The sequence below is a fragment of the Chenopodium album genome, chromosome 7 (genome assembly GCF_948465745.1).
Source record: "Chenopodium album chromosome 7, dcCheAlbu1.1, whole genome shotgun sequence".
Taxonomy (NCBI): Eukaryota; Viridiplantae; Streptophyta; class Magnoliopsida; order Caryophyllales; family Amaranthaceae; genus Chenopodium; species Chenopodium album.
In genome coordinates, this window is record NC_137840.1 from 43897320 (window position 1) to 43916752 (window position 19433).

At 43.2% G+C, this 19433-nt stretch overlaps 1 non-coding gene and 1 pseudogene across 1 annotated transcript; one reads left to right on the plus strand and one right to left on the minus strand.

The window, feature by feature from the left end:
- The first annotated feature begins 15000 nt into the window (after positions 1-15000).
- Positions 15001-15099, plus strand: LOC145641309 (small nucleolar RNA R71; annotated as a pseudogene).
- Positions 15100-19024: 3925 nt separating this feature from the next.
- Positions 19025-19131, minus strand: LOC145641300 (small nucleolar RNA R71). The gene has a single exon (XR_014115345.1). It is a non-coding gene; the product is annotated as a small nucleolar RNA R71 (small nucleolar RNA).
- Positions 19132-19433: the final 302 nt, after the last annotated feature.

Here is a 19433-nt window from a genome sequence, read left to right on the forward strand (position 1 = left end):
AAGCACAAACATCAATATAAATAAAATCAGCCAAACGATCGGATGCTTCCTAAAATTAACAGCCGTCAAAATTGACGACTATGAATTAAACTAGCCAAGCCAGGAATTGTTGAATTACCCGACCCCCTGGTCAGTAAAGATACATTTTTACTCGGCACACAGGCTGGAAAAGCCAAGTAACTGGCCATTCGGCCGTAGAAATAACAGACACAAATCTTAAAGATCAGGGGAGCTTCTCAGCATTGGCATCCGCCTTGTCCTCCGGTGCATGCTCCTTTGGTTCCTCATCTCCCTCCTAATCATCCTTTTCCTCGTCCCCAGATGATGAGCCGCCAGATGAGCTGGACTCCTCAAAGGCATTCTTGGCAGCCGCCTTCTTCTCGGCCGCCTCCTGAGCTTCCCCGAGGAGACGGGCATTGAACTCCTCATTAGCCTTATCAAACTAGACCTTCCAAGTTTGATAATCGGCAGATGACTGAGCAGCTGCCCAGGATGCATGCATGATGACCTTATTGTCGTCCATCATTTTTTTGACCAGGGCTTGTTTCTCCTCCTCCATCAAGGACCTATACTTGGTCCGGAGTTGGGTCTCCTGGTTGCTCAACCGCCCTCGGAGTCTCTTGACCGTCGCCTTCAGGTTAGACGCTTTGGATTCCGCCTCATTGAGAGTGGACAACTTCTCGTCAAGGCCTTTGACCTGGTTCTGGAGCTCCCGCACTCGTTGTTTGGCCGCATCCAAGTTGTGCTGAACTTGCAGGTTGGCAGACGCTTGGGAATGCAACATTTCAAGTGTCAGAATCTCATTTTGAGCAATCTCAAACTGAGCTTTGTCCAGAGTAGAGGCGGCCCGGGCATTTGCTGCCTTTACCTCCCTGGTCCTCTCATTTAGGGGCCCTTTGAGACCGCTCACGCGCAGCATAGCCGGCAGGCGTCCAAACCAAATAAACTCGTCAGAAACCATTCGACAAAAATATGTATATTAATCAAGTTATAAGTAATTGTACTTCGCAAAGAAGCGCCAGAATGCCATCCAGGTCCAGGGTGCCGACCCCTCTAACGGCTGCTTTTTCCTCAGGATCAAGCGTCCTGAGCATCCGTCTGGCCATCTGGAGGACAGTTGGCCTCTCCGGGGCATCTATCAAAACAAATATAGCTAAGTCAATACTTTAAGCAGAGTGGCATTTCATGAAACACATAGTCTAATGGTCGGATGACTTACCTCCTTCTCCCCCTACGGCTTCGCTGTCGCCTGCTGTGTCGCCAGTAGTGGTGAGTGGCTGTTTGCCACTCTTCGACACTCGTTGTTGAGTGTCCGGCTTTGTAGGAGTTTTGGTAGGGGAGGAGGCGCCCGTTCCTTTCTTGGAAGGCTTGGGGGCGATGTGTTTCCTTCGGCTCTAGGAAACGATGCCAGTCAACTGCTTTCGCAGCTTGGGGTCCGGCTGAGAAGAGGGGGCAGGCTTTGACGAGCCACTCTGAAAATAATTTTAAGTATGAGAAACAGAATATATTATGCATTTCATTAAGAGAAAACTTTGCAAGCTCTTTACTTGAGGAGTGCCGCCTGGTGGCTGCTCATCCCCCTGCTTCAGGTTTAAGCGGTAGAAGGAGGCTGAGAGGGCTGGTTTATTGTGAGCAGGGAGCTTGGCCATTGCCTTGTCTGAAACAAATAACCAAGAGTTAGAAAAGAAACAAATAAACAAAATCAAGAAAAGGTAATAAAATCATGCTGCCAGCGACCTCTCGGCATCTCAGTACTAAGGCCGCAGGCGGCCAAGTACGTCCTGTCCGAGAGCTACTGGAATCGGGGAATATATATTTAAGGGGTGACTTCCTTAACCCCCGTCTCATTTTTCATCTGGACGGCCACAGGAAAGAGGCCCCGGTCAAAGATCTCCTCTTGTGCCCGCCTGGGAATAGGTGGAAGGGCCTTTTTCCCAGCCAAGAGGCGTGGATGCTGGGTCCAGCGGTTGTACTGCCTGTTTCTTTGGGCGTCTGGGGAAGAGACTATGTAAATTTGGTCCTTCAGTCCTTCCACTTGTTCTCTTTCCCCAGCGTCATCATGTACCGGGTGTGGCTGGTCAAAGTAAACCAGCCGATCCCGCTTGGATTGGGCGTCCTGCTCAGATAGTGCATGTGAGAAAACGCCTCGAAGCTGGGATCCACCTCCAGCATTTCGCAGACGGCAACGTAGCCCAAAATATTGACTCAAGAGTTGGGGGCTAGTTGCCAGATACCCAGTTGGTATCCGTCCAAGATCCTCTCCACAGCCGGATAGAGAGGGAAGCGAAGTCCTGCCTGGATGGCTGCCTCATAGCAACCGAAGCACTGGTCACCATAGACGGCCATTTCAGGCCAAGTGACCGTGGCAATAGCATCCGGAACAGATAGAAGAAAACCATGCCCCATGACATGGTCAGAAAGAAACTTGGGAGGATCATCCTTCATGATCTTCCGCCTGCCTTGTTGGACGTGCAGATAATAAGGCGCACGTTCATGCCACCTGGAAGCAGACGGCTCCTCCCAGCCCTCTCCTTTCTCAACGAGAGGGACTCTTTGGAAGCTTTAAGGTTCGACTGCGCCTCCTCCGAGTCAAGGGGGACGTAGTTGGAAGATGATGACAAAAGGAAAATGTATGTCGTTATCTACCCTTCCCCCAAGTCAAACAAAATTTGTAAACACCTAACCAACCTTATATGAATATAGGGCAAGTTAAGGGTCGATCCCTAGGGAATGCAATGATGAAAACTAGAGTCTAAGTCAATCTACCTCGAAGATGGAGTTGAGATTATGGTTGGCACTATGGTAAACTAAAACAAGTCTAATCAAGTAAAACAAAGGTCTAAACACTAGGGATATGGGTTCCACATGCAAGTTCAATGATAATGCTAGTTTAGAGCTCAATCAATTAATTCAAGTATTGCAATGGACAAACAATAGTAGCAATCAAGAGAGTTCAAATGCTATCTCCTATAGGCCAATCTAGGTGTCACTGTGAAAGGCAAATCAAGAAGAATCACAAGCAAACCCAATCAATTAGAGCAACTTTCAATTCAATTGTTCATGTCATTAAGAGTTGCAATGCAATCTAGATTAATCTTATAGGTTGATCACTCCTAGTCTAATCAATCACATGCAAAACTATGTCAACCAATTTAATTGCAACAAATCAATCAATCAAAGAGCATCAACTAGCAATTTCATTAATCAAACATGCTTCCCCCTTTCCCTAGCAACTAATCTACTCACTAATCATGGTGAAATTCAAGAACAAATAACTAGAAATTGCATTAATCTTCATTCTATATCAAAATCTAAGAGAAATCAAAATATTCAACAATATCAAATTCAAATCCAAAGAAGAACAAGCAATAAGCAAAAATCAAATAGCAAGTAAGTAAAAGATGAAAGAAGGAAGAGATTCTCACTAATATTGATGATTGAAAATGAAGAAATCCAAACTTGATTGATCAAATGTTGAGTTACAAATCAAAAACCAAGAACTTCTCTCTAACTTCTCTCTAAATTCTCTCTCTAAAACTAAGCGAATGAAATATCATCAAAAAGTCCCTTTTGAAAAGGAATTACAATTCTATTTATAGGTAAAGAAGAAACCGGCAAATCCCGCGGTCTCTCTCGATGAATCCGCGGCCGCAGAGAAATGGGTACGGAACCCTCCGCGGGCTTTCTAGGCAGCACCCGCGCCCGCGGCAAGATAGACCCGCGCCCGCGGCCAAAGATGTCGCGCCCGCGGCCAATCCCCTGCTCCCAAAACTCAATCAGGGGGCCACGGTCTCTCTGAGATGGAGCGCCCTCTCCAGATTTCCCGCGCCCGCGGAGAGCCCGCGGGGCAACCGCGGGAAGCTCCTGCCAAAATCTTGCAATTTGCTCTTCTTAAGCCCGCGCCCGCGGCTCCACTGACCCGCGCCCGCGGCCTGCTGGAAATACCTTGGAGACCTCTCCGAGGCCTCTCTAAGCCCTCTCTAGCCAAATGCTTCTTCCTTACTTGATCATTAAGGCCCCAACTCGATTCCTTTGCAAAGGTGATTCTCCAAATACCTACACAAGCAAACAAAGAAAGGAAATAAAAGGATAAAAGAGCCAAATAAAAGGAAAACACGAGGAAAACACGAGAACCATAAAGAAAAGAGGAGAAAGAGAAACCTAAGGAAAAAGGACCAAAAATAAGAGAAGAAGCATGAAAAAGGGAAAGAAATAACCCTAAAAGACTACCCTATGAGTGCCATAAATGACACTCATCAAATTCCCCCAAGCTAGACTTTTGCTCGTCCCGAGAAAAACAAAGGCTAAAAAGGAATAAGAAGGGCTTATTCGAAGCAAAAAGAAAAAGAGGGGAGAGAATTTACACTAAGACTCACTGTCGTAGGAATCACGGTTGTTTTTAGCTACAACAAGCCATTTAAACCCCTAGATCGCTCTAGAGGATGAATGATGCTCTCATAAGGGTATCCTAAGAGTTTACCCATAACTCTCCACCAAACCCCCAAGAGGAAAACCAGAGAAAGAAAAGAAAGAGGAAAAAGGAAACAAAATCTTTACGAAATGGACTTTACAAAGAGACTATAATTCAAATGAATAACAACCTTTCTAAAGAGAATTATGGTATGCACGTTATAAGATACCTAAGGTTGATTGAAACATAAATATGCTAAGCATAGGAACTAGTTATCACATTCCACTTTCATCCCAAACGGTCTTACCGCGTTCCCCCTACTAATCTCATGTCTCCCCTTAGTGAGCATCTCATAGATTTCGCGAAGGAACCGGAAAAAGATCAAATTTTTGGGCTACTCGACATCTTGATTTCGCATCCCCTTTCCTTAGTCTACAACCTATGATTCCCTCCACCGATGAAAGACTCAACTCCTAGATCCAAAGGTCTTCCCCAAGGTTGTAACGCAAGGCAAGAAGGGTTAAGGTAGGCTAAAATATAAAATTTGGTGGTTATCCTAAATTGTGAAGCAAAGACTGGCCAAATCTCAACACCAAACTTAAGTAATCACCAAACAAAAACGTATTAACACCCCCAATCTTATTCAAAGCAGCAATCTACAATCATTAGAACAAAAAGCGCAAGCGCTTTCCCCCCAAGCTAAAAGAAACATTGTCCTCAATGCATAGAGAGGAGAAAGACACTTGAATTTTATGGTTTTTCTCTTTTTTTTTTTTTTTTTTTTTTTTTTTGCATTTTCTCATTTATAAATTTGTTTGTATTTCCTTGAACTCCTTAAAAGCAGTAGTCCTTGCCTTTTTCAATTCGGACGGCTTTTTTTTTTTTTTTTTTCAAATATGCATTTATTAACATCCTTGCCTCTTTTACTAAGGATGGCTTTTACATAAGCATTTGCCATTATTTACCAAATATAAACAACTCAATTATGCGTACCAATTCGAACCAAGCGCCAACTTCATAGACCACAATCACCAAACATTGACCCTTGCTTCACAAAAACCAAAAAGAAGGAGAACGAAACAAAAGGCTCAAGATATCTAATTATGCGGCTTGAAAAGAGGGAAAAAGGTTCAAAGGGGTAACAAGTAGGCAAATGTATCCCAAACCCAAAAAAAAAAGTAAACAAAAAGGGACTATCCTAGAAAAAGAAATATACCTCCCCGAAAAGTTGCCTTTGTCCTCCCTAGGTAGTTCGGTCACGGTCTTAGGAATCATACGCTAAGATTCTAGATTAGGTTTGCGAAAATCAAGGATCCATGCCGCTCATGCAAGAGTATGATGAAAGCTTGAACAAATATAAATCTCACATGGTTGTAGCAAAAACTCACTAAGGTTGTCAAATCAAAGATAGGGAGCAACTACCAACATGCCACAAACGAGTAGAATCCGGTTTCATGATCCCCCTAGTTCTAGACAACTATCTTAGCATGCTTTATCCTAGAATCAACCAAACGTAATCTCAAACCGTGCATACCATTATTACCTAAGAAGACTATTATTCAAAAGCAAAAGTCTATTGCATACAAGTCCAATTTTCAAAAAAAGAAAGAGTGAAAATAAAGCCTCAAAAAGTTACGCACACAAACAAGATTAAAAGAAAAGGAAAGAAAAGAAAAGAAGAAGATGGAAAACTTAGACAAGGACAAGAAATGGAAAGAGGAAAAGGGCAAAGATGCAATCATAACACGTTTATCCCAATCGACATACAAGCGGTCTAATGGCCACATCGCCAAAGACCCCAAACACACTAGGTGTTAAATTCATACATCCTCGAACCGTTCAACTTCTCCTAAATCTAATCTTAATCTAAGCAACCAAGAAAATGAAGAAGTGAAAATAAAGAGGTAAAATAAGAAAGGCCTCACCAAGCATCCGTGCTAAATTAAAGTACCCAAGGAGTAGGAACGTGTTTCTCCAAAAGGTTCCGCAATCCAAAGCATAGGCTACGAGCAAGGTGAGTTAAAGAAAAAGGCTATATATACAAAATGAAATTGTTAGTAACTTCCAAACAAAAGCAAACAATAAAACACTTAGATACAAATTATATACAAAGACCTAGAGAAACCATCATCATCAAAATTTTTATTTATTTTTTTTTTCTCAAGAAACTCCCAAAAACATCAAGAAATGAAACAAAACAACAACAAGCAACAGACCAACGAGACCATTAGCAAAAATCCACCAAAAGCCTTATCAAAGACTTCCCGCCGAGCCCTAGGTGCCTCCCCAAACCAACATAAAACATCCTTTTTGACCCTCCCCCCTCACAAAATGAAGGCATCGACCGCGATGCTTATAAACATGCAAAATAGGGAAAGGGGAGAACAAAAAGGGAAACAAACATGCATAAGGGGACTATTGGCCACTAGGGCCGGCACCATCATCACCCATATCCCAACCTCCGGTGTAACCGGGAGGAAAACCATAGTGACCCTGGAATAGGTCAAGTTGGGATCGGGTTAATTGGTCATAGGGCTCAGGCTGAACAAGGGGCTCGGAGTGATGGGGGTGAACATAGTAGTATGCGGGATCACCCCGATAATCACTCCCCCCAGAGACCCTATAATCATAAGGTGAGAAATCGCGCCTTGGCACATCGGGGTCCTCCACCCCAGGCCAATATGGGTACGTAGGGAGGTTGTCACCGCCCCATGAAGGTACCGGCCCTTGTTGGGGCGACACATAAGGGTAGTTGACCGGAGGTGTGACCTCCCCCCTACGCACACTAGCGTCATACAAGGCGCTAGTTTGATAAGACAAAGTTTGGTGGTCCAAGTACATACCTTGCATGCGCTCCATGTGGTCTCTCATGGCCTCCATCTCTCGGAGATAAGCATCTCCTTGGAAACCTTGTTGTTGATGTTGTCGTTGTTGTCTTCTTTCTCTTCTTCTTCTTTGAGCATCATCATGAAAATGCTCATGTTGTTGTTTTAGTGGCGGTTGTTGTTGCTCTTCATCATATTCTTCTCCTCCTCCTTCCTCCTCTTCCTCATCATTCTCATCACCCCCATCAATCTCATCATCCTCCTCCATCTCATCTTCAATCCTCCCATTGTCCCTAGGGACCATTCAAATGTTCCTAGCCTCACGAAGGATGGAGGTGGTGGCCGGGTTAGGGAGAAGGCAATGGTCGGTATTTCTCACTAGCCAAGAGTAGGTGCCGGTTCTCCTAGTGCTAGTTATGAAACGTAAAGTGTTAACTTGCTTCAAACTAATCCACACGTCTTCACTCCTTCCAATCGGAGTGCAAGACTTCAAGAACCCCTCTTGCTTAAAATACGACACAAGACGTGTCACCATGCCCCCACAATGAATTTCCCCCGTTTTGACCCCATGCATTATATCCTTGAAACAATTCATGAAGATATAGCCAAAATTAATCCTTGACCCTAACTCCGGCTTGGTAGCCATCCATAACACCATAATCTCCTCTCGAGACAACTTCCCCAAATCTTGCTTATTAAAAAACGAATACCCAAGAATTCTATGAAGGATCCTAAGGGCCGGATGGGTAATCTCACTAGCAAGAGACTTTTTCGAATCAAACTCCCTCTTGTTGGCTATGGTTCTCCACCAAGAAACCTCATTATACTCAGATTGGACTAGGGAGATAAGGGGCTCGAAGATATCACCATTGGGGTTGAAACCAAGGGCTACATTGAACTCGGCTAGGTTCATGGTGTGTTTGACATTGAAGAGTTGGAAGGAAATAATAAAATCGGTTTCCCCCACCTTATTGAACTCAAATGTGGAGAAAAACTCAATGGAAGGCTCCAAATAGGTTATAGGGGCCGATTTTAGAAACTCACCCAAGCTTAGGTTTTCTAGAAGGATGTCAAGGTCATTTTCAATTCCTAACTTGGCCATATCCTCACGAAAGTAATGCCGGGAGGGTCTAAACTTCCGGTCTTTCATTTTGTTATAGATGGGGGTTTGTTTAGACCTGTTCCAAAATTTGAGAGGGGGTAGAGGAGGAGGAGGAGCATCATCTTGAGTTGTGGAATGCGGTTGGGGTTGAGGGTTTGAAGATTGGCCTTGAGAAGATTGGTTGGGGGATTGGTTTGAGCGCTTCTTGCTACTTTTGACTCTTCTTATCAAATCCATTTTAACAAAATTCACACAATTCACAAGAACACAACAAACTCCCTTAAACAAAACAACTTCCACAAAAAATTACTCACAAACCTCCTTACAAATCCAACCAAACCACCACAAACTACAAGGTACCTGTTCCAATCAACACAACAACCAAAATCCAACAACAAACAACAATATCAACAATCATTCATCAATATAATCATGAATCAACAAGAAAAAGTAACAATCACCCAAATATACCAATTTTCCCATAAATCAACCATAAAACACAAAAATCATGCTCAAATTCAAGGTAAACAAACCAATGTACAGAAATCAATTGAAAATGACAAAAATATTACAAAGGTTAGAAGTATACCAAGATTAGAGACTCAAATTAAACTCAAAGCACTTCAAAGACCCGAAATTTCCCGAAAAAGCACGAGAAAGAAGAGTAGGAGTGTTGAAAATGGAGGAATATGGAAGAATTTGTGAAAAATTTAGGCAAAAGGTGAAGTAATTTGTGAGAAATTGATGTTTTGGGGTTAAGGTTTGAGAGGAGGTAGAGAGAGGAAGAGGAAAAATAAGGAGTAGAGGAGGAAATAAGAGAGGAGAGAGAGAGAAGAGGGGCGTGCCCGGGTAATAAACCCAGATCGCCGTGCCCTCTCCCGAAAATGCCGCGCCCGCGGCAAATTTCCCGCGCTCGCGGAGAGACCGCGGGGACCTCATGGATTTTTTTGAATTTTAATACCTGATGGGGGCCGCGCCCTCTCCTGATTTGTCGCGCCCTCTCCTAAACTTCTCGTGCCTGCGGAGAGACCGCGGGGCAACCGCGGGAAGTCCCTGGAATGGGGTTCCAAATTTGCTTGAATTTAGGCCGCGCCCTCTCCAAACATGATGCGCCCGCTCCAAAACCTCCCGCGCCCGCGGAGAGACCGCGGGGCAACCACGGGAAGTCCCTGGAATGGATTTCCAAATTTGGTCGAACTGAGGCCCGCGCCCTCTCCAATCATGAGGCGCCCTCTCCAGAACCTCCCGCGCCCGCGGAGAGACCGCGGGGCAACCGCGGGAAGTCCCTAGAAATGATATTTCAGTTTTGCGTCAAGAGGTGAAATTGCCCCCAAGGTCTCTCCTAGCCCTCGGGGAGCCCTCTCCCCTGCACTCTAAACTTTTCTTCAAACCCCTTCTTTCCAACAAGTGATGATAATAGGCGACCTACAAAACAAACACAAAACCAACTAAAAAATAAAATCAAAAACCAATCAAGGAAAAAAAATAAAAGAAAAGAAAGGAAAAAGAAATGAGATGAGGATCCGGGTTGCCTCCCGTAAGTGCTTTTGGTTAACGTTGTTAACTCAACGTGCACCACCATCTCAAGGTGGCTTAAAAAGAATCATTTTGTGAACAAGTCCAACAAACACTCCATCATAGTACTTCTTGAGCCGATGACCATTAACTTTGAATGAAGATGAGGAGTTCAAAGGAGAAATCTCCACGGCACCATTATCAAAAACATCTTTCACCAAGAATGGTCCACTCCATCTTGACATGAGCTTTCCGGGAAACAACTTCATCCTTGAATTGTAGAGGAGGACTTTGTCACCTACACAAAACTCATTTTTCTCAATCAACTTGTCATGAACCTCCTTGGAGCGAGCCTTGTAGGTGCTAGCACAATCGTAAGCATCAAGTCGAAGTTCCTCTAGATCATGAAGATCCAACCACCTCTTCTTCCCCGCACTAGCTAAGTCAATATTTATCTTCTTGATGGCCCATAAGGCACGATGTTCAAGCTCTACCGAGAGGTGGCACGATTTTCCATAGACAAGGCGATATAGAGTGGTACCAATAGGCGTCTTGAAAGCCGTCCTATAAGCCCAAAGAGCATCATCTAACTTGTTCGACCAATCCTTTCTATTCCTTGCAACCGTCTTCTCAAGAATGAGCTTTATTTGACGATTGGAGACCTCGACTTGGCCACTCGATTGAGGATGATATGTAAGGCCGAATCGTTGATGCACTCCATGTTTCCTCAACATCTTTTGGTAGGCGTTGTGAACAAAATGAGATCCGTTATCGCTTATCACAGCCTTAGGCACGCCAAACCTCGGGAAGATGATTTTGTTAAACAAGTTCAACACTACTTTGTGGTCATTAGTAGGGGAGGCAATGGCCTCAACCCATTTAGAAACATAGTCCACAACCACAAGTATGAATTGATTACCATATGAAGATGGGAATGGTCCCATGAAGTCAATCCCCCAAACATCGAACACCTCTAACTCAAGAATGGGTTGTTGAGGCATCTCGTTCCTCTTGGAGATATTCCCAACCCTTTGACATCGGTCACATGACTTCACAAAGCCCCATGAGTCCTTGAAGAGATGCGGCCACCACAAACCACATTGAAGAACCTTGGTAGCGGTCTTGGAAACACCCATATGCCCACCACTAGCGTCCGAGTGGCACATCCTTAAAACACTAGGAACCTCTTCATTTGGAACACAACGCCTAAGTAAGACATCAACCCCTCGTTTGTATAGGATGGGATCGTCCCACAAGTAATGTCTTGCCTCCCTTTTGATTTTCTTCCTTTGGTTCTTTGAGAAAGAAGGTGGAAACTCCCCACATGCTAGAAAATTCACCAAGTCGGCATACCATGGGAGTTCCTTCACCTCTATGGCATATAAGAAGTCATCAAGCATTTTATCCTCAATAGGTGAACCATCATCATGAATTTGATCACCCTCAAGGCGAGAAAGATGGTCCGCCACAACATTCTCCGCACCCTTCTTGTCCCTAATCTCAATCTCAAAAGTTTGTAATTCAAGCACCCATCGAATCAACCTAGGCTTGGACTCTTTCTTGGCAAATAGATACTTGAGGGCCGCGTGATCCGTGAAGACTATGGTCTTGGAACCCAACAAGTAACAACGAAATTTCTCAAAAGAGTGCACAATTGCTAAAAATTCCTTTTCCTTTGTTGTGTAGTTCTTTTGAGCCCCATTGAGTGTCTTGGACATATAGTAAATCACATGAAGCTTCTTGTCTACACGTTGTCCCAAAACACCTCCAATAGCCCAATCACTTGCATCACACATCAATTCAAAAGGAAGATCCCACCTTGGGGGTTGAACAATAGGAGTGGAAATAAGGGCCTTCTTCAATCTATCAAATGCCTTCAAGCATTTGTCATAAAAAATGAACTCAACATCCTTTTGAAGGTCATTTAGGGGCTTAGCAATAAGTGAAAAATCCTTGATGAATCTTCTATAGAAACCCGCATGACCAAGGAACGATCTCACACCCTTGACATTCACCGGAGGTGGAAGTTTCTCAATAACTTCTATTTTTGCCTTATCCACCTCAATGCCTCTATTTGAAATCTTGTGCCCAAGCACTATACCTTCCTCCACCATGAAGTGGCATTTCTCCCAATTCAAAACAAGATTGACCTTAACACATCTTTCCAAACACTTCTCAAGGTTCACAAGGCACTCCTCAAATGAGACACCCCCCACCGAAAAGTCATCCATGAAGACCTCCATTTCCTCCTCCAACATATCCCCAAAAATACTCATCATGCACCTTTGGAATGTAGTGGGTGCATTGCATAACCCAAAGGGCATTCTTCGATAGGCAAAGGTCCCATAAGGACATGTGAAGGTAGTTTTCTCTTGATCATTAGGGTGGATGGGGATTTGGAAGAATCCCGAATATCCATCGAGGAAACAATAAAACTTGTGCCTTGTTAGTCTTTCCAGCATTTGATCAATAAATGGAAGAGGGAAGTGATCCTTCTTGGTGGATGTGTTTAGACGTCTATAGTCTATACACATCCGCCAACCCGTGACCGTCCTAGTTGGAATGAGCTCACCCTTCTCATTCTCAACCACGGTCATGCCTCCCTTCTTTGGAACGACATGCACGGGGGAGACCCACCTTGAGCTAGAGATGGGGAATATGATTCCCGCATTCAATAGCTTGGTGATCTCCTTCTTAACTACCTCTCCCATTTGGGGATGCAGTTTTCTTTGTCATTCGATAGAAGGAAGGGCGCCTTCCTCAAGTGTTATGTGGTGTTGGCACAAGGCGGGGCTTATACCTTTAAGATCATCAATTGTATACCCCAAAGCACCTTAGTGCTTTCTCCAAACACCATATAACGCTTGAGCTTGGCTCACGCTCAAGGTTGCACTAACTATCACGGGGTAAGTGGAATGAGGGCCCAAGAACTCATACCTAAGGTGTGATGGTAGAGGTTTGAGTTTTACCATAGGCACACCATTACCTTCCTTTGATGTGGCCGCTTGCAAAGCTTCTTGGCTTGAGATTTTCAAGCACATTTGCTCATCCACTTCCTCCATGCTTCCATTAAGCAATTCTTCATATAATGCCACTTCCTTGCATGGTGTACCTACTTTGTCCTTGTTCAACAAAACATTCTCAAGAGCATCGTTAGAGGTGAGCAAGTGCTCATGCATGGAAAACAAAACATGATCAAGTGAATCAATCATCATGCAATTTTCTAGAGAAGAAGATGGATATTTCATGCTTTCATTCAAATCAAATTCAATGACTTCATCTCCTACCTTAAGGGAAATCTTTGCACTCCTCACATCAATCATAGCACCCGAGGTAGCAAGAAAGGGTCTACCTAAAATGATTGGAATGGTAGCATCTTCATCCATTTCAAGCACAATAAAATCCACCGGGAACACAAACTTCCCAACCCTCAATGGAACATCTTCTACCTTACCTTTTGGAAACTTGATTGACCTATCGGCTAATTGCAAGGTAATGTTAGAAGGTAAGAGTTCCCCTAGTTCAAGCCTTTGATAAACCGAATATGGCATTATGCTCACACTAGCTCCCAAGTCACATAAGGCATTATCAATTTGAATCTTGTTAATGGCACAAGGGATGGAGAAGTTTCTGGGGTCTTTCAATTTGGGTGGCATTTTGTTCATGATGATAGCACTACAATTTTAGGTCAAATTGATAGTTTCCACAACCTCACAAGTCTTTTTCCCACTCAAAATGTCCTTGAGGAATTTGGCATAATTTGGCATTTGGTTGATCACATCGGTAAAAGGTAGAGAAAGATGAAGTTGTTTTAGCATATCAATGAATCTCCCAAATTGTTCATCCAATTTGTGTCTCATGAATTTTTGTGGGTAAGGGAACTTGGGTTTCACAATTTCTTCCTCTACTCTCACCCCTTTAGGTGTCTCAACCACAACCTCATTCAATGATGCCCTATCCCCCTCATTTTCAACCAAGGCTTTCTTAAGAATCTCCTTATCCTCACCCTTCCTAGGTAATCTCTCCTCAAGAACCTTACCACTCCTAGTAACAATAGCATTCACGTATTTCTTGGGATCAAGACCTTGGGAAGGTAAAGAAGAAGGGCTTGCATGATCTTTCAAAGCATTAGCAAGTTGAGAAATTTGGTTTTCAAGCATTTTATTGTGGGTCATCATTTCATTGAACTTCTTATCACTAACGACCATGTATGTGTTCAACAACTTGGTTTGATTCTGAATTATTTCTTCCAAATTGGTCCTAGGTGAAGAAGGTTGTGAATAGGAATTTTCTCCTTGAGTCCTTGGAACAAATCCGGGTGGGGGACCTCTTTGAGCATTATTTTGAAAATTGCCCTTGCCTTGGTTGTTCCAAGTACCCCTATTTTGATTTTGTCCATAACCTTGATTATGGTTACCGTTACCTTGGTTGTGATTTCCATAACCTTGGTTTTGATTACCATAATTTTGGCTTTGATTTTGGCCACTATAACCTTGGTTATTATAGCTACCACGAGAACCTTGGTTCCCTTGGTTTCTATAACCACCACCTTGATTATAGTTGTCAAAATTGCCTTGGTTTTGGTAATTCCTATTCCATTGACCTCTTTGATTATCAAACCTTTGAGCATTATTATTTGACACATAATTCACATGCTCACTCTCATTGTTATCAAACTCATCAACACATTCATTAGGACAATTACTAGAGTCATGATCATACGATCCACATGCATCACAAAACAAACAACCCATAGGCATATTATGTGAAGAGGGAGGGGGTTGAGAGTTAGAAGGAGTACCTCTCCCCTTAAATTTGGAGGGAAGATTCGAAGCTTGGGAAGAAGAAGAAGTGCTCTCCAACTTGGCTTTGATTGCGGTCATCTCCTTTCCCAAGTTTGTCATTTGGGAGGAAAGGTTGTTGATCGTATTTAGATGGTCTACCGAGTACAATGAAGATTGCTTGCTTAAAGAGTCTATCTCTCCCCATCTTGCCAATATCTATAGTACGTCACCTCGTCCTCAATAATGTCCACCACTTCTTCTTCGGTCTTGTTCATGATAGGACCCCCGGCCCCCCCATCAAGGCATGACTTGCCTTGGGGACTTAAACCGCCATAGAAGATTTGGACCACTTGGTATGTTGGGATTCCGTGGTGAGGGCACTCCCTTTGATACTCTTTGTATCTCTCCCATGCTTCGTAAAGGCTTTCATTTAGCCTTTGCTTGAACCCTTGAATCAAGGCTCTTGCTTCCGCCGTCTTCTTTTGAGGGTAGAAGCGGGACAAGAAGGCCTATGTAACATCATCCCATGTTCTCAAGGAGTTGGGCTTCACTTCTTTATCTAGCCACTCTAAGGATCTTCCTATGAGAGAGAAGGGGAACAACTTGAGGCATATGAACTCTTGAGAAACTCTGTTGACTTTGATGGTGTTGCAATATTTTTCAAATTCTTTAAGATGGTTCAACGGGCTCTCATTCTTAGCCCCACTATATTGCCTCCTCTCAATTAAGGTGATCATGGCCGGCCAAATCTCGAAATCATTTGCCGGTGTTTTAGGCGGAGCTATGCCGCTCTCAAACCTATAAGCACCGGGTATTCCTAGCTCCTTCAAGGCCACTCTCGGATTTTCTCCCATGCCTTGCTCTTCTTCCATCTCTTCTTCACTTGAAGAAATATACCCCAAGGATCGATTAGCTATTCTTTTCCTTGAGAGAGTCCTTTCAATTTCCGGGTCAAAAGGCACAATGGATCGATCACGAGCTCTATGCATGCAAAACTTCAAAGAAAATATTAGTAGCACGGCTACAAGTGTAGCCTAAAGAAACAAAATCTTTTTGTATTTTTTTTTTTTCAATTAAAATGAAGTTGACTCAACAACAAAAGCTAAGCACCAATAGCATTCCCCAGCAACGGCGCCATTTTGACAAAAGGAAAATGAATGTCGTTATCTACCCTTCCCCCAAATCAAACAAAATTTGTAAACACCTAATCAACCTTATATGAATATAGGGCAAGTTAAGGGTCGATCCCTAGGGAATGCAATGATGAAAACTAGAGTCTAAGTCAATCTACCTCGAAGATGGAGTTGAGATTATGGTTGGCACTATGGTAAACTAAAACAAGTCTAATCAAGTATTACAAAGGTCTAAACACTAGGGATATGGGTTCCACATGCAAGTTCAATGATAATGCTAGTTTAGAGCTCAATCAATTAATTCAAGTATTGCAATGGACAAACAATAGTAGCAATCAAGAGAGTTCAAATGCTATCTCCTATAGGCCAATCTAGGTGTCACTATGAAAGGCAAATCAAGAAGAATCACAAGCAAACCCAATCAATTAGAGCAACTTTCAATTCAATTGTTCATGTCATTAAGAGTTTCAATGCAATCTAGATTAATCTTATAGGTTGATCACTCCTAGTCTAATCAATCACATGCAAAACTATGTCAACCAATTTAATTGCAACAAATCAATCAATCGAAGAGCATCAACTAGCAATTTCGTTAATCAAACATGCTTCCCCCTTTCCCTAGCAACTAATCTACTCACTAATCATGGTGAAATTCAAGAACAAATATTTAGAAATTGCATTAATCTTCATTCTATATCAAAATCTAAGAGAAATCAAAATATTCAACAATATCAAATTCAAATCCAAAGAAGAACAAGCAACAAGCAAAAATCAAATAGCAAGTAAGTAAAAGATGAAAGAAGGAAGAGATTCTCACTAATATTGATGATTGAAAATGAAGAAATCCAAACTTGATTGATCAAATGTTGAGTTACAAATCCAAAACCAAGAACTTCTCTCTAACTTCTCTCTAAATTCTCTCTCTAAAACTAAGCTAATGAAATATCATCAAAAAGTCCCTTTTGAAAAGGAATTACAATTCTATTTATAGGTAAAGAAGAAACCGGCAAATCCCGCGGTCTCTCTCGATGAATCCGCTGCCGCGGAGAAATGGGTACGGAACCCTCCGCGGGCTTTCTGGGTAGCACCCGCGCCCGCGGCCAATCCCCTGCTCCTAAAACTCAATCAGGGGGTTGCGGTCTCTCTGAGATGGAGCGCCCTCTCCAGATTTCCCGCGCCCGTGGAGAGCCCGCGGGGCAACCGCGGGAAGCTCCTGCCAAAATCTTGCAATTTGCTCTTCTTAAGCCCGCGCCCGCGGCTCCACTGACCCGCGCCCGCGGCCTGCTGGAAATACCTTGGAGACCTCTCCGAGGCCTCTCCAAGGCCTCTCTAAGCCCTCTCTAGCCAAATGCTTCTTCCTTACTTGATCATTAAGGCCCCAACTCGATTCCTTTGCAAAGGTGATTCTCCAAATACCTACACAAGCAAACAAAGAAAGGAAATAAAAGGAAAAAGAGCCAAATAAAAGGAAAACACGAGAACCATAAAGAAAAGAGGAGAAAGAGAAACCTAAGGAAAAAGGACCAAAAATAAGAGAAGAAAGCATGAAAAAGGGAAAGAAATAACCCTAAAAGAGTTCTCTTCGGAGCTAGGGGACTGCTGGCTGCTGCCAGCAGTGTCCTCCCCCAGCTCATCATCTGGCACCGATCCACTCGGCCCGGGGTTTTCAAATTCCTTGTCGCACTCCTCCAAAAAAGAGTCATTTGGAGTGTCGACGATGCTAGGCGGGTCTCTACTTATTTCAGAGACAGGAACCCTAATGGAGCCATCAGAATTGACAGTCTCACTGTCCAAATGGTAAAAAGAACCATCCTCCCTTTATCTCCTTGTTGTTTGCTTTGTTCTGGCCATCGTGTCTTGCAGAGGCATAGACACTGTCGGATTCGGAGATGTACTTAAACCAAAGTTCTCAAACAAGCATTCGACACTCCTAGTTCAAGATTCAGCCGTCCCCGGTGACCGGCTGATTGCTAACCTAGGTCGTGCCTGGTGCGTTTGGGAAACCATTTTTGGTAAAGAAAAAATGCAAAGAAAAAAAGCAAAAAAAAGATCAGGCGGTTACCTTAGAAGAAGGTAACGAGAGTCGTCGGTCTTGGGCGTCTGTTGAGCAGGCGAACTAAAAGGGCCGACTGTCGGATGCTATGGAAAGTCAAAGTCTTTTAAAGTCAGAAGATTTAAGATTCTCTTAAAAATTGACGCAAGTGTGAATCCAAGGAGAAGTCAACCTTCTATTTATAGAGGGGGTGAAAAACTGGGGTTAAAACCCTAGATTCCCCAACAGTAAAAGGTAATAAATCGGCCAATCAGATGCCGACACCTATCACAGGCGTCATGTGCCAAGCACGTGACCCCTATGAGGGGAAAATGTTTTGGGTATTTTATACCCGGCCAAGTGGCCTAATCGGAGTCTTCCACGTGTCATTGGAAGGGGCGCCACCTTGGACCTTCCAGATGGTGACACGTGTCAGGCAGATACCACCCTTGATCTAGGGTGTTTGATGATCCAAAGTGGACCAATAGGGCAGCAACGCGTGTCTCCCTAAGAGACACCCAAATGACCTCTTAGGATGAGCGACACGTGTCACTCAGATATTGCCTCTGAAATGGCGGCCTTCAAAGGCGAAAACTTTGAGGCGCCGCAAAACGGCGTGCCCTAATCCCTAAGTCATCAAGCCCTAGGGAAGGCACACTTCCCCAAAAGACCCTATAAATAGAGATAATTCCCTCATTTATTGGGACATGAGACGTCACATCAACATTTATTACAGAGCTGTCGTTCTCAAGAAACAGACAACACAATACCCGACCTTGGAATCTGAGTAGATAACTTTATTTCCGCACATTTTATTTCGAACACTTTACTAACTTAATCTTTGGAGGCAGACCGCCGACCATCCGACGGTCCGTTTGTTTTGCAAGTACATGCGATCTTGTGAATCCAGTCTTGAGCTGTAACTCTCCTAAGGGACACAAAAAACCCCGAAACAATCACAATGATAGAGAGGAAGCAATTTAGTGGGGCTAAGGGTGAAGATCATAATCTTCACATTGTAGATTTCTGCCAGTATTGTAACACCATTAAACAAGCTGGGGTCACGCAGGACCAAATAAGGGAGATTCTTTTTCCCTTTTCATTATGTGGAAAAGCTAAATTATGGTTTAATGGTTTGAATAGAACTGCACTTGGTATTATTGACTAGGAAACTCTTGCCTTGAATTTTTATAATAAATATTACCCTGCAGAGAGAACAGCCGTACTAAAGAGTGCTATTCAGAACTTTGCCCAAGAGGTCGATAAAACTCTATATGAGGCTTGGGAGAGGTTCAAGGATCTACAGAGAAAATGCCCCCACCATAATCTGACACAATGGCAATTAATCCAAGCCTTTTACAATGAACTTGGAAATTCATCTAGATTAGTTCTAGATTCTCCAGCTAGTGGGAGATTCATGAATATTAATGTAGAAGATGCAGGACAGGTTATCGAAGATATGGAAATACACAATTCCCAATACGGGAATCTAAGAGGGTTTACTAAAAAAGGAAAGCATAATGTCGATTCTGTATCCTTTTTGCAGACTCAATTAACATCTATTTTTCAGAAACTAGATAGTCTTACTGTTACTCCTAACTCTGTAGCTAATGTTTACACTGCTGCTAACA